Source organism: Phyllobates terribilis, unplaced genomic scaffold (assembly GCF_046119375.1).
Source record: "Phyllobates terribilis strain yellow unplaced genomic scaffold, ASM4611937v1 Scaffold_2__4_contigs__length_985480577, whole genome shotgun sequence".
Classification (NCBI taxonomy): Eukaryota; Metazoa; Chordata; class Amphibia; order Anura; family Dendrobatidae; genus Phyllobates; species Phyllobates terribilis.
In genome coordinates, this window is record NW_027362762.1 from 187,377,919 (window position 1) to 187,390,642 (window position 12,724).

A 12,724-nucleotide genomic window follows, 5' to 3' on the forward strand; every position below is an offset into this window, starting at 1 on the left:
ATTTTGGTTCCAAAATTGTGCTGATGTAAAGTAGACATGTGGGAAATGTTATTTATTAACTATTTTGTGTGACATATCTCTCTGATTTAAGGGCATGAAAATTCAAAGTTTGAAAATAGCTAAATTTTCTAAATTTTCGCCAAATTTCCGATTTTTTCACAAATAAACGCAAGTGATATCGAAGAAATTTTACCACTATCATGAAGTACAATATGTCACGAAAAAACAATCTCAGAATCAGGGGAATACATTGAAGCGTTCCAGAGTAATTACTTCATAAAGTGACAGTGGTCAGAATTGAAAAAATTGGCCCGGTCACGAAGGCAAAAACAGGCTCTGGCGCGAAGTGGTTAAACATTACAGGCATGAGCCTAAGCTACTGAGCTACAAGGTCTGGTGATGTTAGGGTATGTGCACACGATGCAGAAATGCTCAGGATTTTTTCCTGAGCGTTTCTGCATCTCTCTGGCAGGAAAAAACGCATGCGGATTGTACATGCGGTTTCCTGCCAGGGACATCGGAAATGAAGCGGTCTTCACTTTCATTTCCGCATGCGGGTTGACAAGCGCTTCCCAAGCGATTTTAGCATCACTTGGAAAGTGCTTGTCAACTTCACACTATATAAATCCATGCAACCGGCATGGATTTATATAGTGTGTGATGTCAAAAAATAAAAAATAAATCTATACGTTACCATCTGATGGCCCCCGGTGTCCTGCTTCGCTCGGTCCCGGCTGCCGGCAGTGAAGACTGTAGGACCTTCCGACGTCAGCGTCACGTGACCCGTCACATGACTCTGACGTCAGCGAAGGTCCTTCATTCAACCGCGAAGTGCGCGGGAAGCCGGCAGGACGCAGCGCGGGCCGTCAGAAGGTGAGAATATATATATTTTTTATTTTATTCTTTTTTTTTTAATGGTACCTGGGTCTGGATGAGAGTCCTCTCATCCACACCCGGGTACCATCCGCACATTAGACCGCATGAAAAGCGCATCAACATATACAGTGATGCGGATTCCATGCGGTCTAATGCAAGTCAATGGCGGCAAAAGAGCAGCGTTTCCGCAAAATTAATTGACATGCTGCGGATTTTTGACCGCAGCGTTTACGCTGCGGAAAAATCCGCATCATGGGCACAGCACATGCGGATTTCCATTGGGGAACATTGCTGCCCTTCTACCATGCGTTTTTCATGCGTTTCCGCGGCGTTTACGCAACTGCAAAAACGCCGCGGAAACGCATGAAAAACGCATCGTGTGAACTCAGCCTTACATGGAGAATTTTGTGTACTTGATCTGTACTGCAGCCTCTGACTCCACAGACATATTACATACAGATACATTGTACACAGCAAAGTATTTCTATGTATTTGTATTCTAGAGGAAGAATAAGATTTTTTCATCCTATAAAATTACTAAAAAATAATAATGAAAAACATTTGATAATGAAAAAAATAATGTCATGTTTATTATTTTAAAAAAAACGCATTAAAAATCACAAATCAGCAAATAACATGGACATATTTGGGGTCCCTGTAATCATAACAACACAGCGATCAGATTATTTACGGGGATTGGTAAATGAAAAATGGCGTGATTGATATTTGTTCTCTATTAAACCCATAAAAAAATGTAATAACTGTAATGCTGAGGCCGTGTTTTCTGCACGTTTTATGCAGGTGTCCGATCTCTGACAGCGGCATTTAACATCGCCGCGCCGGAAGCGAGTCACTTACCCCGCCCATCGGTGACCCCGTCACGTGATCGTGGGTCACTGATGGGTGGGCATGACAACCCTGGGTCTGCAGCAGACCCCAGTGGTTGTAATGTACTGATCACTATGAGCGCCACCTAGTGGTCGGCGCTCATACCACAGTAGCATTTCTGCTACATAGAGGTAATCTGCTCATCACCTCTATGTAGCAGAGGCGATCAGACAAGTGCTGCTTCTAGTCTCCTATGGAGACTATTGAAGCATGCAAAAAGTGAAAAAAAATGTTTTTAAAAATATTTAAAAAATTAAAAAAATATAAAAGTTTTAATCACCCCTCTTTCGCCCCATTCAAAATAAAAAAAAAACTCCACATACACATATTTGGTATTGCCGCATTCAGAATTGCCAGATCTATCAATATAAGAAAATAATTCATCCGATCGGTAAACGGTGTAACGAGAAAAAAATTCTAAACACCAGAATTACGTTTTTTTGTCGCCGCAACATTGCAATAAAATGCAATAACAGGTGATCAAAACAATCGATCTACCCCAAAATGGTATCAATGAAAACTTCAGCTCGGTGCGCAAAAAATAAGCCCTCACCCGGCCCCATATCCCGAAAAATGGAGACGCTACAGGTCTTGGAAAATGGCGCCATTTTTTTTTTTTTAGCAAACTTTGGAATTTTTTTTTCACCACTTAAATAAAAAAGAACCTATACATGTTTGGTGTCTACGAACTCGTAATGACCTGGAGAATAATAATGGCAGGTCAGTTTTAGCATTCAGTGAACGTGGTAAAAAAAAATAAAAAAAAAAACCATCTGTGGTATTGCACATTTTTTGCAATTTCACTGCACTTGGAATTTTTTTCCCGTTTTCCCGTACATGATATGGTAAAACCAGTAATGTCGTTCAAAAGTACAACTCATCCTGCAAAAAATAAGCCCTCACACGGCCATATTGACCAAAAAATAAAAACACTATGGCTCTGGGAACAAGGGGAGCAAAAAACGAAAGTGCAAAAACGGAATATCCCAGGGTTGCTTAGAGGTTAAAAATGTGACGGTGTTTTTTTTCCATGCATTTTTTTCAGAAGAACCCTATAGAGGACAAATGCACCAAAACCGCAGCGTTCAGCAGCGTCTTCAGACTAAAGGGGGCAGAGAGTTCATGGAATCATAGTCACTTTGTTTGGAAATTTATACCTTGTTCACATGCAGCGTAAATGCTGCATGTTTTTTGCTGCTCTTTTTGTACAAACATTCTACTGTCCAAGCAAAGTGGATGTGATTTCATGAACACTGCGCCCCCTGTGGTCTAAACACACGGCTGAACTGTGCGGTTTTGGTGATTCTTTTTCTCTCTTGTCTTCTATGTGGAGCCTAAAAAAAACACATGTAAAAAACTGCAGTTACTTTTTTAAGTGCAGGATCAAAGCTTTTCTGTACAATAAAAACGCAGCTTTGCATCTGCACCAAAAACGCATCAAATAAGGGTGCTTTCCCAAGTTTAGGATTTGCTGCTGCTTTGATGCTGCGTATTTATGCAGCGTCAAAACCGCAGCGGCCAGATGTTACAGCATAGTGGACATAGGATTTCTAGAAACCCCATGTCCACTACGCGTCTCTGTGCACCTGCGTATAAAGAGCGGAAACTGACATGTGGCGAGTCTTTCAGATCCACAGCATGTCAATTTCTCTTGTGGGTCCACATGTGGGTTTTCCCCATAGACTAACATTAATGAGGAAAATCTGCATGTAAAAAAAAAAATGCAAGCCTGCTCATTTGCATAATTAATGCAGAAGTGGTGCGGGTGTTCTGCAGAGTCTGGGCCACAGCAGGTCCTGATAGTGGGAAGGCTGGGTGCCCCTATGCGTTTTTTTAAGCGTTTCCGCAGCGGCAATTCTGCTGCGGAAACGCTTAAAAAACACTTGGTAGAAGGTCTGTCATGTTCCCCAATGATAATTTTTTTGCGGAATCGCGGCCATTGACTTGCATTGAATCGCTTAATATCTGCATGACTACATGTGCACATGCGGATATTAAGCAATTCAATGTGCGGATGGTACCCGGGTCTGGAGAAGAGGAGACTCTCCTCCAGACCCGGGTACCATAGTACCTGTAAAAAAAAAGAATTTAAAATAAAAAAAATACATTATACTCATCTTCTGGTGGCCCCCGGTCTCCATAGCGATGCGTCCGGTCTCCCTGGCATTTTGCGATGGACTAAAAGGACCTTCCATGACGTCATTTAGTCATGTGATGGGTCACGCGACCGCTGACGTCGGCGGTCACGTGACCTGTCACATGACTAAATGACGTCATGGAAGGTCCTTTTACACCAACGCGAGACACCGGGGAGACCGGGAGCCGTCGGAAGGTGAGTATATGTTTTTTTTCTACAATTTCTATTCTTTATTTTAACTAACTTGGTCAGACTATATAAAATCTATGCCGGTTGCATGGATTTATATAGTGTGACCAAGTTGTCAAGCACTTTTCCAAGTGATGCTAAAATCACTTGGAAAGCGCTTCGCAACCCGCATGCTAAATCGCATGCTAAAAACGCTTCACAAACGCTTGTCCCTGGCTGAAAAAAACGCATGTAAAGTCCGCATGCGTTTTTTCTGCCAAGGAGATGCAGAAACGCTCATGAAAAATCCAGAGCATTTCTGCATCGTGGGCACATAGCCTAAGAGGGAGAAGATTGATATTGTGTAGTTTGGTGCGGACATCTGCAGAATACAAAAACACAGTATTTTTGCAATGTGTGAACACGGCCTTACAGACATAAAAAATCCAGATGTCATGTAGTGAAGCTACATAAAGATGAGAATATTGTGGCTGCTGTGACTATGAATGAATGAACAAAACAATAATCCACAGGTCCCAACTAGAGATGAGCAGGACGCACAGATGATGTCGCACTGCCCTGGCTAATCAAAAGCCGTGCCGGGGACGCCGGATGATTAGAGATTCGCGGCCTCCTGTCCAGCCACCAGTTAGCACTGACCTGTACGCTGGACCAAAGTCCCGTGAAATCCATCCGCTCATCTCTAGTCCCAACTGTCCCGGATACAGCGGACAGTCCCGGATTTGGGTCTCGGGCATCTGCTGAATGTCCCTCACTGCCACAGTCCCTCTGACAACTCCTCTGACAAAGGTAGAAAAAAAATGGTAAATGGGCATGGCCAAAATTTTCCACAGCGCAACTTAATCTGTCTATTCTACCTAAATCATTTTGGTATAGCTATGATCACTAACAATCTCTTTGAACCCACTATGTGTCACACAGAGTCCAAATTACTTCAAAACTCTAAATAGTGTTATTTATTACAGCTGTGAGATGTTCTATGCTTCCTGCTTTACCAATGTTGCAGGTTTTGCAGTTGGTTTGTGTTTCCTTTTCCTGCTCAGTGTTGGCACCGAGTATCTGTAAGTTGTATATATTTATGATTTGATAAGTTAGTGCCCTTAAGTATTGCAGCACATGCTGTGTTATCATGCCAAAAGACATGTCCAATCAGTCCAATGAGCAGGCTCCTTCTTTTCTCCTCCCTCCATCTGTTTACAACAAAAGAACCTATGTGACTGCAACAGCTGCAAGGGTGAAGTCCTAAAAGGAATCGATCACAGAAGGTAAGTGTGTGAGTCTCCACCTGCACCGTCCCTAATAGCAGAATACTAATATATCCCGACCAGCGCAGTGTATAGAATGCAAGACATGGAAACTCTAAAGTGTCTTCTTTTTAAAACTTCTGCTTCCATGTAATAATAAATAACTTTTATATTGAGTGTATTATATATACAATGATTTTGAGAATTCATATGCAAAATGAGTTAGACGATTTTGGTTGTAAGATATTGCTTAAAGTGGACGTGTTTTGCCTTTAAGGCGGCATTCACTGGCAGCTGTGGCTTCTGACTGTAGCAGTCCTGTGCTCCCCATTTTCTGTCGGTTTCCCTGCACAATTACAGGGTTTCCCAATCAAAACCAATGGCTGTTATGATTGTCTGTGTGGTCTTGGAGGTGAAACAGCTGTGACTGTGCAGTGAAAAGGTCAGAGCGGTCCAGGGTGACTGCATCATGTGAATGCAACCTAAGGAGTCGGAGACTTATTTCAGTTTGAGCAAATAATGCTTCTTCATTGTGTAGTAAACTTATCCAACCTTACAATATGTTTTCTAAATGAATTTCTTATGGTCTTACAAGCTCTCTGCCTGCAGGCTTTGAACCTTTATTGGTTTCTTTTAAGGCTCGGGCAGACACCTGTATTTTCTGTCCGAGTGCAATCCAACAAAACATCGGATCGCACTCGGACCAATGTTAGTCTATGTGGCCATGCACGTGTCAGACTTTTTTTTTTTTTCTTTTCTTTTTTTTCCCTCTGACAGCATTGGTCTAAGGGGAAAAAAGTAAAAGACACAGCACCGCCCAAGTTTGATCTGGTATTCGGAATGCACTCGGCCATACAAGTCTACGAGTGAATGGAAAAAATCTTCTCCTCATTCGAAAGAATCTAATCACACTGATAAAAAATTGATTAGAGTGTGATTTGCATAATCAGCCCCATTCTCTCGGATAAGACCTGCCCTTAGAAAATGAATTCTGTCTTGGTTATGTGATAAGGCCATATATATCTAATGCACCAGATGTTCTCATCAACTTCCTTTATTGGTTACAGCATGCAAAAAAAAAAAAACGTGACATTTCGACCCCACACTCATCCATTACCTTATTTTATGTTGTGTCGGCAATACAACGGCACGGACTAAGGAGTGGTGCATGGGATTTTACTAATGAACTAGTCATGTCATAACACAGGTATTCAGGTCAATAGAGTAGAGCCTGTAAAAAAAGAAAAAAACAAAACCTACTACAGTTTTTGCATGGGTCGTTATCCTCGTCTTTGGGTGCTGGTGTATGGAGTGAGCTCAGGAGCTGAGCATGCGTCAAACTCAGCAGATGCATGTAGGTCATGGGAAGCTGAATAAAATGACACCTTGGCGTGTTTTCTCTCGTGTTGGAGCCATGATTCATGTCAGTCCACTTGGTGCAACAGCTCTCCAAGGTGTGATCACTCCTTTTTAGATGCAGACTAACGAGCAGATCTAATTTGATGCAGGTGTTAGTTTTGGAAATGAAAATTTACAGGGTGATTCCATAATTTTTTTCCTCAGCTTGGTCTGAAAAAAATTACCCTTCCTGAGTACCACATTTTTATCTTGATTTCTTTTAGTGTTTCTTAAAGCCCTAAAGTTGCCATTTGAAATTACTTTAGTTTTGTGCCATGTCTGTGATCTGCTTTTTTTCAACAACATTAAACAACTGAATGAACATCCTCCGAGCCCGGTGATTCCATAATTTTTGCCAGGGGTTGTAGGGTTTTGGTTCGGGGGGCGGGGGGGTGAAACTTCTGAGCGGGTCCCTAACCAGGCAACCCTAATAGTGGATGTAGGAGAACCTCAGCAGATGACTGGGCTGTTACTGAAAATAATCTCTATACAAAGACCAACACTGATAATACTGCTATATGGTGGTGACCATATAGTGGTAGATACCAGTCCTACAGAGCATATAAGAGATTACAGTACAGTTACTGTATATATAATAACTTACAAATTACGTTCTTTCTGATGGATTTGTTCACTTTTTCTGTCTTTTCCATCTGGCACAGACCGACATGACAACTTCTTTCAGCCACGACTTATCTGCAGAGTTTACAACAAAGACACATTTGACTTCTCACATTTCCAGAACTGCCCCATCTATTCCCAACCTGCACAAACTCCTCATCCTACTGATACCCCAATACAGAGCCACTGCTGCCATATGTGTCCCTATTACTGCACCTACTGTGTGCCCTCTAGATGGTAAAACAATAATTCTAGAATACAGTGGGGAAAAAAGTATTTAGTCAGCCACCAATTGTGCAAGTTCTCCCACTTAAAAAGATGAGAGAGGCCTGTAATTGACATCATAGGTAGACCTCAACTATGAGAGACAAAATGAGAAAACAAATCCTGAAAATCACATTGTCTGATTTGGAAAGACTTATTTTCCACCAAAATTTGAAAAAAAATTATTTGGTCAATTACAAACAAGCAAGATTTCTGGCTCTCACAGACCTGTAACTTCTTCTTTAACAGGCTCCTCTGTCCTCCGCTCATTACCTGTAGTACTGGCACCTGTTTGAACTTGTTATCAGTATAAAAGACACCTGTCCGCAACCTCAAACAGTCACACTCCAAACTCCACTATGGTGAAGACCAAAGAGCTGTCGAAAGGACACCAGAAACAAAATTGTAGCCCTGCACCAGGCTGAGAAGACTGAGTCTGCAAAAGGCAAGCAGCTTGGTGTGAAGAAATCAACTGTGGGAGCAATAATTAGAAAATGGAAGACATACAAGACCACTGATAATCCCCCTCGATCTGGGGCTCCACACAAGATCTCACCCCGTGGGTCAAAATTATCTCAAGAACGGTGAGCAAAAATCCCAGAACCATACGGTGGGACCTAGTGAATGACTTGCAGAGAGCTGGGACCAACGTTGCACAGGCTACCATCGGTAACACACTATGCCGCCAGGGACTCAGATTCTGCAGTGCCAGACGTGTCCCCTTGCTTAAGCCATTACATGTCCGGGCCCGTCTGAAGTTTGCTAGAGAGCATTTGGATGATCCATAAGAGTATTGGGAGAATTTCATATGGTCAGATGAAACCAAAATAATACTGCTTGGTAGAAACACAACTCGTCGTGTTTGGAGGAGAAAGACTGCTCAGTTGCATGCAAAGCACACCATACCTACTGTGAAGCATGGGGGTGGCAACATCATGCTTTAGGGCTGTTTCTCTGCCAAGGGACCAGGCTGACTGATCCGTGTACATGAAAGAATGAATGGGGCCATGTATTGTGAGATTTTGAGTGCAAACCTCCTTCCATCAGCAAGGGCATTGAAGATGAAACGTGGATGGGTCTTTCAGCATGACAATGATCCCAAGCACACTGCCAGGGCAACGAAGGAGTGGCTTCGTAAGAAGCATTTCAAGGTCCTGGAGTTGCCTAGCCCGTCTCCAGATCTAAACCCTATAGAAAACCTTTGGAGGGAGTTGAAAGTCCGTGTTGCCCAGCGACAGCCCCAAAACATCACTGCTCTAGAGGAGATCTGCATGGAGGAATGGGCCAACATACCAGCAACAGTGTGTGCCAACCTTGGGAAGACTTACAGAAAACGTTTGACCTATGTCATTGCTAACAAAGGATATATAACAAATTATTGAGATGAACTTTTGTAATTGACCAAATACTTATTTTCCACCAAAATTTAAAAAAAAAATTCTTTCCAGATCAGACAATGTGATTTTCAGGATTTGTTTTCTCATTTTGCCTCTCATAGTTGAGGTCTACCTATGATGTCAATTACAGGCCTCTCTCATCCTTTTTAAGTGGGAGAACTTGCACAATTGGTGGCTGACTAAATAGTTTTTTTCCACACTGTATTAGTGCCCTAGAAAACAGTGTCCACATGTTTCCCCCTAGAAAGTAATAGTGCCCTCTGTGTGCCCCTTTTTGATAGTCACAATAATCTGAGTTCCCCTATAAAAATAAGTTCCCACTTAACATTTAATAAAGTTCCGAGTCTCCCCTTTTTATACAGTATAATGCTCTGTTATACACAATATGCCCCCACAGTATATAGTACCCCCCCATAACAGTATACTGACACCTTAGTAGCCCCCAAACTGTTTCATGGCTTCAAAACTGTATGATGGTCCCCACACTGTATGTTGACCCTTCACTGTATGATGGCCCCCTAAGCAGCCTCCATATAGTATAATGCACCCCATAGCCCTCCATATAGTAAACTGACCTCCTCATAGGCCTCTGTATATAGCATAATGCACTCCCCATAAATTAGAATATCATCAAAAAGTTACAGTAATTTATTTCAGTTCTTCAATTCATAAAGTGAGACTCATACAGTACAGACCAAAAGTTTGGACACACCTTCTCATTTAAAGATTTTTCTGTATTTTCTTGACTTTGAAAATTGTACATTCACACTGAAGGCATCAAAACTATGAATTAACACATGTGGAATTATATACTTAACAAAAAAGTGTGAAACAACTGAAAATATGTCTTATATTCTAGGTTCTTCAAAGTAGCCACCTTTTGCTTTGACTGCTTTGCACACTCTTGGCATTCTCTTGATGAGCTTCAAGAGGTAGTCACCGGAAATGGGTTTCACTTCACAGGTGTGCCCTGTCAGGTTTAATAAGTGGGATTTCTTGCCTTATAAATGGGGTAGGGACCATCAGTTGTGTTGTGCAGAAGTCTGGTGGATACACAGCTGATAGTCCTACTGAATAGACTGTTAGAATTTGTATTATGGCAAGAAAAAAGCAGCTAAGTAAAGAAAAATGAGTGGCCATCATTACTTTAAGAAATGAAGGTCAGTCAGTCTGAAAAATTGGGCAAACTTTGAAAGTGTCCCCAAGTGCAGTTGCAAAAACCATCAAGCGCTACAAAGAAACTAGCTCACATGAGGACCGCCCCAGGAAAGGAAGACCAAGAGTCACCTCTGCTTCTTAGGATAAGTTTATCCGCGTCACCAGCCTCAGAAATCGCAGGTTAACAGCAGCTCAGATTAGAGACCAGGTCAATGCCACACAGAGTTCTAGCAGCAGACACATCTCTTCAACAACTGTTAAGAGGAGACTTTGTGCAGCAGGCCTTCTTGGTAAAATAGCTGCTAGGAAACCACTGCTAAGGACAGGCAACAAGCAGAAGAGACTTGTTTGGGCTAAAGAACACAAGGAATGGACATTAGACCAGTGGAAATCTTTGGTCTGATGAGTCCAAATTTGAGATCTTTGTGTCACGGGTGTGTTGCCACGAAGATCGTCACGAGTACACAGCCTGACTTCTCGCAGCTGACTTGTTGGTGCTTTGTGTTTCTTGGCAGTGAGGGAGTTAATTCTCTCTGGGCTAGATGAGGTCCAGCCTCGCCCAGCTGCAATCAATACTTCTGTAGTGAGACTCCTTCATATACCTGCTGGTCTGTTTGGGAGGTGTCGGTGAAAGCATTTCATTCAGACTGACAGAGCGGATCGTGGTGTTTGGAGTTGCTGAGATAAGTGTATTTGGAAGTGTTTTTTCCCTTTCCTCGCTTTATCATTTATCTCCTTTCCCGTTGGTTTTCCCTCTGTTGTAGTTGAGAAGTTGTTTGTATGCAAGGTGGTTTTGGTTTTTCCCTTGTACTGTCTCGTTCGTCTAAATACTGTGTTTGGGCATATTATTTCTTGTTCCCTTTGGTTGTGATCGGGTTCCTTCTCAGGACTAGATTACTGAGGTGCAGGGATCTTCAGGAGGTAGGGGTTACGCTGGCGGCCTGGACCTCTGTACCTTTAACAGTACCTCCAGGTTGAGGGATTAGTCAGGGCCCCAGCTTAGGGTCAGCTTAGGCCCCCTACCTCCAGTTTACAGAGACAGCGTGACACTTTGGTTCCAACCACCGTGTCTTTGTGCGACGCAGAAAAGGTGAACGGATGGACTCTACATGCCTGGTTCCCACCGTGAAGCATGGAGGAGGAGGTGTGATGGTGTGGGGGTGCCTTGCTGGTGACACTGTTGGGGATTTATTCAAACTTGAAGGCATACTGAACCAGCATGGCTACCACAGCATCTTGCAGCAGCATGCTATTCCATCCGGTTTGCGTTTAGTTGGACCATCATTTATTTTTCAACAGGGCAATGACCCCAAACACACCTCCAGGCTGTGTAAGGGCTATTTGACAAAGAAGGAGAGTGATGGGATGCTACGCCAGATGACTGGCCTCCACAGTCACCAGACCTGAACCCAATCGAGATGGTTTGGGGTGAGCTGGACCGCAGAGTGAAGGCAAAAGGGCCAACAAGTGCTAAGCATCTCTGGGAACTCCTTCAAGATTGTTGGAAGAAAATTTCCGGTGACTACCTCTTGAAGCTCATCAGGAGAATGCCAAGAGTGTGCAAAGCAGTCATCAAAGCAAAAGGTTGCTACTTTGAAGAACCTAGAATATAAGACATATTTTCAGTTGTTTCACACTTTTTTGTTAAGTATATAATTCCACATGTGTTAATTCATAGTTTTGATGCCTTCAGTGTGAATGTACAATTTTCATAGTCATGAAAATACAGAAAAATCTTTAAATGAGAAGGTGTGTCCAAACTTTTGGTCTGTACTGTACATACAAATGAAAAAGATGAATTTACAAGCAGTAGGTGCACTAGCATATCAGCAGCTAGAGGAAACATGTATACATCAACTAAATAGCCACCTCATGCCCCCCATAAGTGTCAAAAATAAACCAATTATGCGTACATGCTAAATTCCACCTGCAGATTTATGACTGATACCAAGTGGATGGCAGATCACTACAAAAGAGAATGTGATATATCCACATAGGATATATAAAGAGACTCAGGAAGTCAAAATAGTATGGAACTAATGCCATTTAAAAATAATATTCAATATGTAGTCAATTATTGGCCAGTACAAAATACCACACTAGGTTGGCAAATAACCTGATCATGGGGTGTAAGTGACATAACATATTCAGGATAGAAATAACCTAAGCATATACAACCTCTTGCAAAATTATGGAATCACCGGGCTCGGAGGATGTTCATTCAGTTGTTTAATGTTGTTGAAAAAAAGCAGATCACAGACATGGCACAAAACTAAAGTAATTTCAAATGGCAACTTTAGGGCTTTAAGAAACACTAAAAGAAATCAAGATAAAAAATGTGGTACTCGGTAAGGGTAATTTTTTTCAGACCAAGCAGAGGAAAAAAATTATGGAATCACCCTGTAAATTTTCATTTCCAAAACTAACACCTGCATCAAATTAGATCTGCTCGTTAGTCTGCATCTAAAAAGGAGTGATCACACCTTGGAGAGCTGTTGCACCAAGTGGACTGACATGAATCATGGCTCCCGCATGAGAGATGTCAAAGGAGA

At 42.2% G+C, this 12,724-nt stretch overlaps 1 protein-coding gene across 1 annotated transcript in view; it reads left to right on the top strand.

Moving 5' to 3' along the window:
- Nucleotides 1-5,199: 5,199 nt before the first annotated feature.
- LOC141201413 (17-beta-hydroxysteroid dehydrogenase type 6-like) overlaps nt 5,200-12,724 on the top strand; it is a 40,266-nt gene continuing 32,741 nt past the window's right edge. Inside the window, exon 1 of the mRNA XM_073663406.1 lies at nt 5,200-5,355. The gene's annotated coding sequence lies outside the window, so the exon portion shown is untranslated. The remainder of the gene's footprint in view (nt 5,356-12,724) is intronic.